Genomic DNA, 12,220 nt, shown 5'->3' with positions numbered 1-12,220 from the left:
GTGTTCTTCCATTCCATAACCAAGGCCATACATCTGAAAGTTGAAAATGATATACGTTTTACAATAACAGAAAAGAACTGACATCCACACTGTGTGTAAATAAGAACATAAACTGATGAAGCGATTTTCATTAAAAAACTTTTTAAGTGAAAAAGTCAGTTTTATTGAAGGACAAAAATAGAGTTGTTTATGACATCATTTGCTCCAAAGGAAAGGTGAACCGTAATGAAAATGGCAAATAATATCTTTGTATTTCGATGTTTGGTATATTAGTATGCGTATGTTTTTGCTAGCAAAAATGTTGTTCTGAAATGTCGTTTCACTTTTCAGTAATTTACCATATAAAACTGATCAAGAAAATCCGCTATGAAGTTTGATTTAGGCATTAATAAAGTTTATAACTGTTAGTTCTTCAATTCTGATACTATACTCCAACTTTTTGTATCACATGTGGTATCCCATAACCTCACTTTCACCGTGCAGTTCTGGGATAAGTCAATTGAAGTGACGTGACATGGCACGCAGTGTGAATACATCCTGGTTTGATATTTTGTGAGATGACATGATGGACCACTGACGTCTTGTGTTTTTTGGCCTATAACATAATGCAAAGAAAATGATATTTGAGAAACACAAATACTTCTACAGAGATATGTACCATACGAAAATCTTTTCAGGTTTCAGCACTTCTACCCATAGCTTCTAAAGAAATGGGTGCATCCAGTATGAAGGGAACACCGGACACTGTCTAAATGTAGCGTCATTTGCTGCAATCATGTTACGCAAGACAGCTACATGTTTTGACCTGAAGCTGATATACAGCTACATCAGATCTAGGTTTGGTTGGAACAATAAACCAAACACGTTAAAGTGGCAGTGTGTTCTGAGTACACTGTTGCTCAAGAACAGTGCTAGTATGAGTGATTGGAGTAATGCAGACAATACTGAGAAAGTGAGCTCATTCTATGTTAGTTGATTCATGTGCCATTACAGACAGAATGATGAGTACAGTTAGGTTAGTGAAAATAGTAGTTATTTGGAGGCTCTTGATTCAGCAACACACAGTGAATATCAGAAGAATATTAATTATTGTATCACAGTGTGTTGTACAAAAGATTCTTGTGATATCAGGTACAAAGAACTTATTAGTGAACCCCACATGAGGCCATATGACCCCCTAATACTGCAAGATGACTGTGGAAAATCCCTTGATTATGAAGGCTGACAGAAGTGCCTTGCTACATGCATCTGAAGTAGTGTTTAGAATTGTGCAGCAAACAGAAAAATGTTGTTATTCTTCCTTTCTGACATTTATGTTGAACTAAAAGATTTCTATGCCAGACATATTAATGCTGTGAGTTGTTTCTTTGGTGAACAAATCAATATATACAGGGTAGTCTATCTGAAGTTTCGGATGAGATTATCTCGAACACTATACACCGGGTCAAATAATGGGTAAGACAAGTTCATAAGCTCAAAGGGGGACATCAAATGATACTACACGTGACCCCCCAGCCCCCGCCCCGTTGGGTGGGGAGGGGTTCAACTTTTAAAACTTAAATGGAAACCCCCATTTTTTGCTGCAGATTCGGATTCTCCATATAAAAGTAATCAAGCTTTGCCTGAAAATTTTTTTTAAACCATTGACATATGTCGCTGAAATCGAGAAAAATTAAAATTGGGGAAGTACTCTGATTTCTTTACAACGATCCAAGAAGGACGCATGAAATCAATATAAAATGTGCACTAATTCTTTCATTACGCCAAATTAACCTATTTTTTTACAAAAAGTACCCTACCTGCCACAGTTTTTGACGGGGGGAGGCGGAATGGTGTCAAAATCTCGTTAGGGGACTCTTCACAATTTCATTACTCACCCCACCGTGGCGCTACCATGGCCTAACTGCGAAATATGGCTCAGTATAAAGGTCGATGCAATGCGACCAGCCGTCACTTAACTTTCAGATTGTGAACCGTAAACATCAACTGATGAAAGTAAATTATTCTTTAGCGAAATATGGCTCACTATTCTCCTACAGATATCATTGATATGATGTAAATTTTAGGTGAATGCCACAACAATTACGTTTCAGCTGCACATTGTATGAGATCGTTTCCATGACAGAAGACATCCAAGCGAAAACATTATTCGAAATTTGGCCTCAATGAGCTCGAAATGGATACAAGCACTGTCCACCTCGTCATCGCGAATACAATGAATACCGAAATCAACTGTTGTGAGGATTTTGAAGGCACATAAGTATCATGCGTATCATATCACACTGATGCAGGCATTAACAGTGAAAGATATGCAAATGCACGTGCATTTCTGCCAATGTGCCTTCGAAATAATAAGAGGTGACTGATTTTTTTTATTTTAGATACTTTATGTTCACCGATGAAGCCACATTCAAAAACAATGGCCAATTAAATCTTCATTATTGTCGTTATTGGTCCCCTGTCAATCCACACTAGCACAGACCCATTGACAATCAACACAAATGGTCGTTAATGGTCTAGTGTGGAATTTGAAATGGTTACTTGATAGGACCGTATTTTTTTGACCAAAATGTTACTGTTATTTACAACTTCTCCACAATGATTTGTCGGAGCTAATGGAAGATGCTGATTTAGAAACTAGGCAACGAATGTGTTTCTAACAGGACAGACAAGCTCCCCATTATGCTAAAAATGTGCGGGACAGTGGATAGGATCTGGTGGACCAATTCAGTGGCCTCCACGTTCACCAGACCTAACATGTCCTGATTTTTTCTTCTGGGGTTATTTAAAAAAATATTGTTTATGAAAGGCAGCCCACAACCTGAAAAAATATGGAGCAACGCATTCGAAGGGGCCAGGGGACTCACACTAATGAAGCACCCCAACATGTGAGAGGCAAGGGGACTCACACTAATGAAGCACCCCGTGGGAACATCATTCTACTACGTCCATGTTGTTGTTCCTAGGTAACGCTAAAATAGGATACAGTACATTTTGTACAAAAATAGCTTAATTTGGCGTAACAAAAGAAGTGGTGCACATTTTTTTATCGATTTGATGCATGTTTCTCGGATAATTCTAAATAAATCAGAGTTCTTCCGCAATTTTACTTTTTTCTCGGTTTCAGCACCATCTGTCAATGGTTTAATAAATGTTTCAGACAAAACTTGATTATTTTTTATGGAGAATCCGAATCTGCAATAAAAATGGGTGTTTCCATTTAAGATTTAAAAGTTTCCCCCGCCCCACGCAAGGGGGCGGGGGCTGGAGGTCACGTGTAGTATCATTTGATGTCCCCCTTTGAACTTACGAAATTGTCTTACCCACTATTTTTACCTCATGTATAGTTTTCGAGATAATCTTATCCGAAACTTCAGATGGAGAGCACACATGCTGATCTCAGCAGTTGACTGAAGAAATACATGGATCACAGCTAGTCTGACATATTGCTACTGACTGCCTTTGTATTAGATTAACCGAGCACATAAAAAGCAGCACAGCTACAAAGGGCAAGTATCACATTTATTTACATGTGCCCATACAAGATGGCTTCTGAATTTTCCTTTGGTTGAAACTGTGTGTGCCAAATAGGTCGGATCGAAACTCTAGAGTCTAACATTCTACTATTCATGTCATATTCTCATAAACATTCACTAATTGTGTCAAAACTCTTGTGTATTGTAAAACATCGTGTTTTTTCGAACATTTGGTTCTGAGCACTACGGGACTTAACATCTGTGGTCATCAGTCCCCTAGAACTTAGAACTACTTAAACCTAACTAACCTAAGGACATCACACACATCCATGCCCGAGGCAGGATTCGAACCTGCGACCGTAGCAGTCCCGCGGTTCCGGACTGCGCGCCTAGTCGAACATTTACGAGTGCCGGGAAAAACTCGTACTAAATCGTCAATTGTAAACTTAATTCGTGCTTTTTAGAAGCGTTTGGTCACAATGTCCTCATTCAGAACTAGTTATTCCCTATTTTCATTACATATTTAAGTGAAAATAAGTATATCTTTCAGAATTTTCGGATTCATGGAACCGTAAATTTTCTATAATTTTCCTAAGTTGTGAGTCTTGTGCATAACGTATTTCATAGTAAATCGGCGTTTGTGATTCATAGTTACTATGAATAACCAAAAAATCGTGCCACATCAGTTTTCTTTTATAATGGAAAATTATACTGCCTGCATTTAACGTTAAATAACGTTGCTGTCGAAATTGTTACCGACCATAATCTGAAAAATGTTTCAAAGAAGCTGTACATTTTGTACCAAGTTTTTCTGTTCTTGTAATAGATATCTCAATCTGGCTGTTGATCACTTCAGCTCTAAGAGGACACTGGTGATATTTGCTATGTGTCAGGCCCATAAATTAAAAGACAGTCAACTAACTTAGCTTGAAATTATTTATTTACTTTTCTGTACAATTATGCATCATAATGCAACCCCACTAATTATGTATTCTCGAGCATGTGCTGAATTAGTCGCCATCCATAAGCAGCTGGAAATCATCCTGATTGCTGTCAAATCAGTGGAAGCTGCTGTGAATGAGTAATGTGCCTGTGATACTAAAGGTACTGCAAGTACAAATCTCTCCTGTTGATACTGTCTCTCCTGCAGGAAATACAGGCCCTGTCACTACTCGACCAATTCACTGTAATCAGCGTGTCGATGATAGGTCTAGAATCCTTTACAGAGGAGATGGGGATCAGGGAGAACTCAGGCTGTTTCACCCAGTCCCTTAACCAACTGGTTTTAGGTGTTGTCTTCCACAGAAACCGAAACTGAGCCAGTAAGACTCACTTCACCGATTGGGTAATGTGCTGAGTCCCATGTTAAGAGGAGGCAAATACAAAACGAGAGAAGTCTGTTAATCGTTGGCAATTCAAACGTACAGCAAAAAATACTACCCATTTGGAAGGCAACAGTAATGGGTAGGAAGGAACACCACATGTACTCATTGTGCCTGGGGACCTCATACAACATGTGAAAGAGTCTATTCTGGCAGTCACTAAGGGAACAGAGTGTGGAGAACGTTACGAGAAACAATGCCTATAAACTTGGTTCTGAGACCATACTTGGATCATGCCAGTGACTGCCAGAGAAAGTTGAGAAAATGGGCTTCGCTCAGGGAATTTCAATGAAGTTCACGATCTACAGCATTGACCACAGAACAGAGTGTGGCCCCTGGTTCTGTGTCGAGTGGAAGGTTTGAACCATATACATCTACAACTACGTACATACTCTGCAAATCACAGTCTGTATTATTCCAATCTCATATAGTTTGTGGAAAGAACGAACACCTATATCTTTCCCTTATATTATTAAGATAATCGTTTCTCCCTGTGTAAGTCGGTGTCATCAAAATATTTTCGCATTCAGAGGAGGAAATCTGTTACTGAAATTTTGTGAGAAGATTCCACCGAAACGAAAAATTCCTTTGTTTTAACGATGTCCACTTCAAATCCTGTATAATTTCAGTGACACTTTCTCAACTATTTCACGATAATACAAAATGTGCGGCCCTTATAACACTATCGTATATCACTCTAACGTGAAACATGCTAATGTTACCCTTTGAATGTGGTGAAATTAATAGCAAAACTAAACGGGCTTTAACCTTGGGAGTTAATGAAAGTGGTAAGATCATAAGTGAATGAAAAAAAAAGAATGGTCACCAGCCCAATTGGGCACATTAAGGGGCTCCGGAACGCCCTATACTTGCAATGTTAAAGTAACGCTTATAAATTACATCTTTCCTCACAAAGTATTTGAGGTAGGAAGTTGAACTTTTTACAGATTATTTATTGGAATATGGGCTACAACTTAACACAGTGATTTTACAAAATTTTAGTTCAGTTATTAAAGATGATTTTATTTTCAATTGCAATGAAAATTCACAACATTTTTTTGCAATTTTTTATTTATATATTCAAAAATATACAGTTTTTTGGAAAAAGGCTGTGTTAAATTATGCAGTAGGTACTGTGTAACATTTACTGAAAGTTTGAAACAAATATGTTTGGAAGATCCTTAGAAAACATGTAATTAGTATGAGAAAATAAAAGTTTTGGGAATCGAGCGACAAAGATTGGATTAACTTTTTAGTGCATTCCAGGTCCATAGGATGGATTATCTTCATCCTCTGCAAACTCCTCCTCCAGCTTCCTCTTGTTCCTCCTCCTGTTTACTCTTGCTTGTATTTCTAGACTCTTTACAGCCCTGTCTGCAGCCCGAAAGCGTTCCTTGTCTAAAGCAAGCATCGCTCGTACCATGTTAGAACCTATCTTCATTCCCATATTTCTAAATACCTTGCACCTTACAATGTTGCCATCATTGAAAGTCGCAACAGCATCATACACACCAAAGTGAAGTGTTTCTATTCCAACAAATACAGTCTTGGGGATTCTCGACCATATAACACTATTTACACTTTCATTGGGGTTTTGAGTTTTTCCGTGAATACACTTTTTCAACAGTTCAGGTGCTGCTAAGTCTCTGAAAATAGGTTTTATCACCTCCATTATTGCATGAGGCAGACTATGCTTATGAGTGTACACTTCACCAGTTAGCAATCCTTTGTTATATTTACACCAACTGTCTTCTTCTTTGGGACACAAGCTATGTTGGGGATTTTCATCATCTTTATTGTTTACAGTAATAACACATACCTTTGGCTTTCCAACATTTCTCCTTTTATTAAAAGCCTTCAGAGGATTTCTAATAACTTTACTTTTACTCATTATTATACTTCAACAAAACAGAGACTCAAGAAACAGAATTAATTACGAATATTTTCGAGATAACGACAGAGTAAATAAACATGAAACAATCGACAATCACACCATCGATATATATTGAACCATCACAGGTTAGCCACAACACATACTTTATCTCACATCACTAAAATGTACCTGATGAACATGGACGTTAATAATAACACCATTTGACAGCAGTTTAACAGCGCCACAATGGGTCACGCCCATGTAGAACACATTTCAAAAAAAATTTAAAAATAGTTGTAGTCTTCAGAATTGAATAAATTATATATCTATTAAAAGGTAATAGTCTGCAGATTCAGAAAACGCAAAAAAGTAAAAATTGAACTTTTCATGATTTTGAGCCTTTCCGGAGCCCCTTAATTTGGAAATACATTTTTAAGAAAATTGAATATAGGTTATTGTATTTACTTTCGTTGTGATTCTCTGTGAATAGCAAACAGGATACAAACTGACACAGTGCGCACTGAACTGTGTTTAGCAGCAATTACCAATAACACACACACCAGTAAATTATATGGAGTAGATTTACATCAAGCTCACACTAAAAACAGCTACACTCAAAAGCAATACTCAATCAAATAATGAAATGTTACTGCACGAAGTGCAGAACTAAACTTGGACATGACAGGCTTTTATCTTAACTGATATGAAAAAAAACAACAAATAAAGGTGAATAATATCACAAATACATTCTTTAAACTCCTCTACATACACCAATTTTCCGAACCAACAGCAATAGTTCAATTTTATTTCTAATAGGTGGAGACTATGATGGGGACCCAGAAACTAGTATAGTTTCACTAGTCAATGCTCTGTAATTATTACAGTAGAAAAATCCCATTCAAAAAGCCAATTATTCACTTCGCTAGGAGAAGTTCATAATTTACTTTGCAAGACAATAAAATACAACACTGGGCTTAATTAACTTAAAAAAAAGAAGCATTCATTATAGAAATCACAACCACACTATTTTTAAAATGAGAATGACTTATTTGCGTTTTTTAACACCTGCGAAGCAGGTATTCTAGACATTTATGTTTACACAATCTTGCACTGTAATCCCACAAAGCTATGTTTTGTAATAAAGTAAGGATACTTTAGTAAGAGACTATCCAACTTCACTTTTGTGGTTTTAACTTTAGCCATTTATTATTCCTTTTATATTAGACTAAAAATCACTTTTAAACACTTGAATGCAATAACTGTTCATTTATATTAGGATACTCTGTTTTAGTAGCACTTACGTGAGGATCCTGCATAGTTTCATGATCAGGATAGAAAATATGGTTCTGGACACGGACTTATGATATTGTGATTATTATTAAAACAACACACAAATTAACTGGTCCATGCACATACACATTAATGAACGTATTAAGTTCGTGAAGCTGTGCCAAAGATTTGTGACAAGCGACATGGTTGCTAACTGTACTCACAGCTCATGATGTTCGAATGCTCTATAAAATCTCTTCATGGCGTCGTATTTTCAACATATTAGACCCATTCCTTAATGCCGATAATACCAAATAATAACCAGATCCAAATCCGTGGCAATCCATTGTAAAGCGGCTTCCAATTGAATCTCTTAGCACCGTCGAAGTGTACCATGCTAAGACTAACCACATACTGCATACCATTCACACCAAGGAGCCGCTCAGTTCGACCACCAAAACCGCCTTTTACGTCATGCCATTCCACTTCCGTTCTGGGGGGATCTCCTTACAGCTTTTACATGTTACGAACACAAGTGGCCTAAGCATGAACCAGGTTTCAATGAACATTTTCTTTTTATTAACATACACATATTATAATAATTTACCATTTTAACATATCCTTTTGATTGTTTCATACATACGTTACAAAACTCTAATTTTCTTGTCAGATATCAAAGAGTTTAAATGAATCAGAATACACACTTCATAATTGCAGATACACAATTACATAATGTAAACCTACTTCTAATTGATGTAAGTGTTACACCATTCTTTGAACTTTGCCGATGTTCTTTGTCAGTCCTATCTGGTAAGGATCCAACAGTGCACAGCTATAGTCTAAAAGAGGACAGACAAGTGTAGTGTAGGCAGTCCCTTTACTATATCTGTTACATTTTTTAAGTGTCCTGCCAATAAAACACAGTCTTTGGTTTGCCTTCTCCACAACATTCTCTATGTTTTCTTTCCAATTTAAGTTGTCTGTTATTGTGATTCCTACGTATTTAGTTGAATTTACAGTCTTTAGGTTTGACTGATGTATCATATAACCGAAGTTTAAGGGATATCCTTTAGCACTCGTGTGGATGACCTCACACTTTTCATGATTTAGGGTCAATTGCCAATTTTTGCGCCATAGAGATATCTTTTCTAGATGTTTATCAATTCGTTTCTATCTTCTGATGACTTTACTAGTCGATAGACGACGGCATCATCTGCAAACAACCTGAAACGGCTGCTCAGATTGTGTCCAAAATCGTTTATATACATAAGCAACAGTAACGGGCCAATAACACTACCTTGGGAAACGCCAGAAATCACTTATGTTTTACTTGATAAGTGTGGTGTCACCGCTAGACACCACACTTACTAGGTGGTAACTTAAATCGGCCGCGGTCCTGTAGTACATGTCGGACCCGCGTGTCGCCACTGTGTGATCGCAAACCTAGCGCCACCACATGGCAGGTCTCGAGAGACTGAGGAGACCTCGTCCCAGTTGTACGGACAACATAGCTAGCGATTGGACGTGCTAAGCCTTGCTCTCAATTGCCGAGAGATAGACAGTAGAATAGCCCGCTGCTAAGTTAACTGGCGACCACCTAGCAAGGCGCCATTTGTATCAGTGCCTATAGCTTACTAATATTCAAGAGAGATGTATTCCAAGGACTAATTAAAAGTTAAGTAACAAGCATCTACGTACTTTTCTTCTTATTCATTTATAAGTTCTCATGTTCCAGACTTCACGCCCGTCTGCGTTAGCCGTGCGTGCCCTATCTGCTACAGCATTGTGTCTAGGCTGTATGGTCTAGACACAACATTATTGGCGACGAGAAAAAGAGTTTGTATTAATTCGTTTGTGTCATGGCTTCGCCACAATCTCCGGATGTACTGTCCGAATTTTTTCGCTTGCAGAATCAGCAGTCGCAGGCGTTATTGGATGCCCTGGGACAGCTCGTCCAGGGTCAACGTGTGCTGCAACACGATGCGGCGGCAGCCGCTTCATCGCTACCGCAGCCACAACACGCCATTGCACCGCAATTTAGGCCATTCGTGGCGGCCGATGAAACATGGCAAGAATGGTCCCGCCTGTTCCAGTTTCATCTAACAGCCTACAGAATTCAAGGTAACGAGCGGCAGCCGTTTTTGCTTTCTTGTGTCGGTGTGTCTACCTACCGTGTGATAGTGAAATTGTTTCCCCGACGCGACGTAGCAACTCTGACCTACGAAGAAATTTTGTCTGCTTTAGATGCCTATTTCAAAGAAACAGTGAATGTCGTTGCAAAACGGTATACGTTCTTTCGTACAAAACGTACGGCCGGTCAGACTAATAGGGAGTGGGTTGCAACTTTGCAAGGACTTACTAGGGAGTGTGCATTTGAATGTGACTGTGGACTTCCTTATTCAGATACAATGGTGCGTGATGCAATAGCACAGAACGTTTCTGATGTTCGCATAAGGGAACAGATTTTGAAACTCGTTAATCCCTCCCTTCAACAAGTGATAGACATATTGGATAGGCAAGACACACTTGACTTTGCTCAGGACTCATTTGAAACTTCGCCAGCAGTGTGTCACATTAACCGGCCCGCCGGGCCCGCTGCACGGGACGCTAAGCAGCCCTCGCGCCCGTTACCGCAGCGGCAGACTCCCTTGCAAACACGTGCGCCGCGTAAGCAAGCAACTGCAGTGAAATCATGCCCGCGGTGTGCCACTAGACATTCGCGTGAAAATTGCCCGTCACGCCAAGCTATTTGCTTTTACTGTCAAAAGAAAGGACATGTTCAAAGTGTTTGCCAGAAAAAGCTTTAGCTCTCGTGTTTGGTGTTACACAGTTTCACGATTTCTTGTATGGTCGTCACTTTACAATCATCACGGACCACAAACCGTTGACATCGCTTTTTCATCCGACCAAGCCTGTACCTCCACGTACAGCGCAGAAATTCATTCGCTGGTCACTTTTTCTCTCGCAGTACCGCTACGATATCTTGTATCGGTCCACTGCTAAGCACGGAAACGCTGATGCGTTGTCCCGTTTGCCTGTTGCTGAGGATAAAGCATTCGATTCTTCCGAACTTGCTTGCATGTTCATTGATTCGGAAACCGATGACGTGGTCGAATCGTTTCCGATTGATTTTCGTCGTGTAGCTACAGCCACAGCTGCTGACCCTGTCCTTGCTACTGTTTTGCGTTTTGTTGCTACGCAATGGCCCTTGTCCAAGTCACGGATCGAGGATCCTTTGGTTCGTCGTTTTTTTTGCTCACAAGGAGAGACTTTTTGTCCGACGTGGTGTGTTGTTGTTGCGTTCCGATAATGATCAGTCCAGAGTCGTGGTCCCACGTTCGTTACAGTCCTCTGTCTTAAAGCTTCTTCACCAAGGACATTGGGGTATAGTGCGTACGAAACAACTTGCTCGTCAGCACTGTACTTGGTTCGGAATCGATGCTGCGATTACGAATATGTGCTCCTCTTGCGTGGCGTGTGCCGAACAGCAATCCGCACCGCCGCGGCAATTCTTTGCATGGCCGAAAGCCACTTCCCCTTGGCAACGTTTGCACATCGATTTTGCTGGTCCATTCTGGAATGCTCGATGGTTGGTTGTGGTCGATGCTTTCAGTAATTTTCCTTTTGTTGTCCGGATGTCTTCCACGACGTCTTCTGCCACAATCCAAGCCTTGTCTGCTATCTTTTGCATTGAAGGTCTTCCGCAGACTATTGTTTCCGACAATGGCCCACCATTCACGTCCGCAGAATTTCAGTCCTTCTGCGAGGCCAATGGTCTTCAACATCTGACATCCGCGCCGTTTTCGCCTCAGTCAAACGGTGCCGCTGAACGATTGGTCCGGACTTTCAAGTCACAGATGTTGAAATTGAAAGAGTCGCATTCTCGGGAGGACGCATTGTTGCTCTTTTTGTCTTCGTATCGCTCTCAGCCCCGCGATGGTCGCTCGCCGGCTGAATTGCTCCATGGTCGTTCTCATCGCACCTTGATGTCTTTGCTGCATCCGCCGCATCAGGTTCCTGTGCAGCGGCAGACTCCTGCTTTTGCTCCTGGCGACGTTGTCTATTATCGCACCTATCGCGGTTCACAGCGTTGGCTCGCAGGGCGCATTCTTCGCTGCCTCGGCCGCGCGATGTATTTGGTTTTGGGGGCCTCTGGTGAGGTGCGACGGCATCTCAATCAGCTGCGCCTCTGTCGTCGCCTGGGTTCTGCCGCTCCCCGT

Source organism: Schistocerca nitens, chromosome 3 (genome assembly GCF_023898315.1).
Source record: "Schistocerca nitens isolate TAMUIC-IGC-003100 chromosome 3, iqSchNite1.1, whole genome shotgun sequence".
NCBI lineage: Eukaryota > Metazoa > Arthropoda > Insecta > Orthoptera > Acrididae > Schistocerca > Schistocerca nitens.
Note: the sequence above shows the minus strand (reverse complement) of the source record.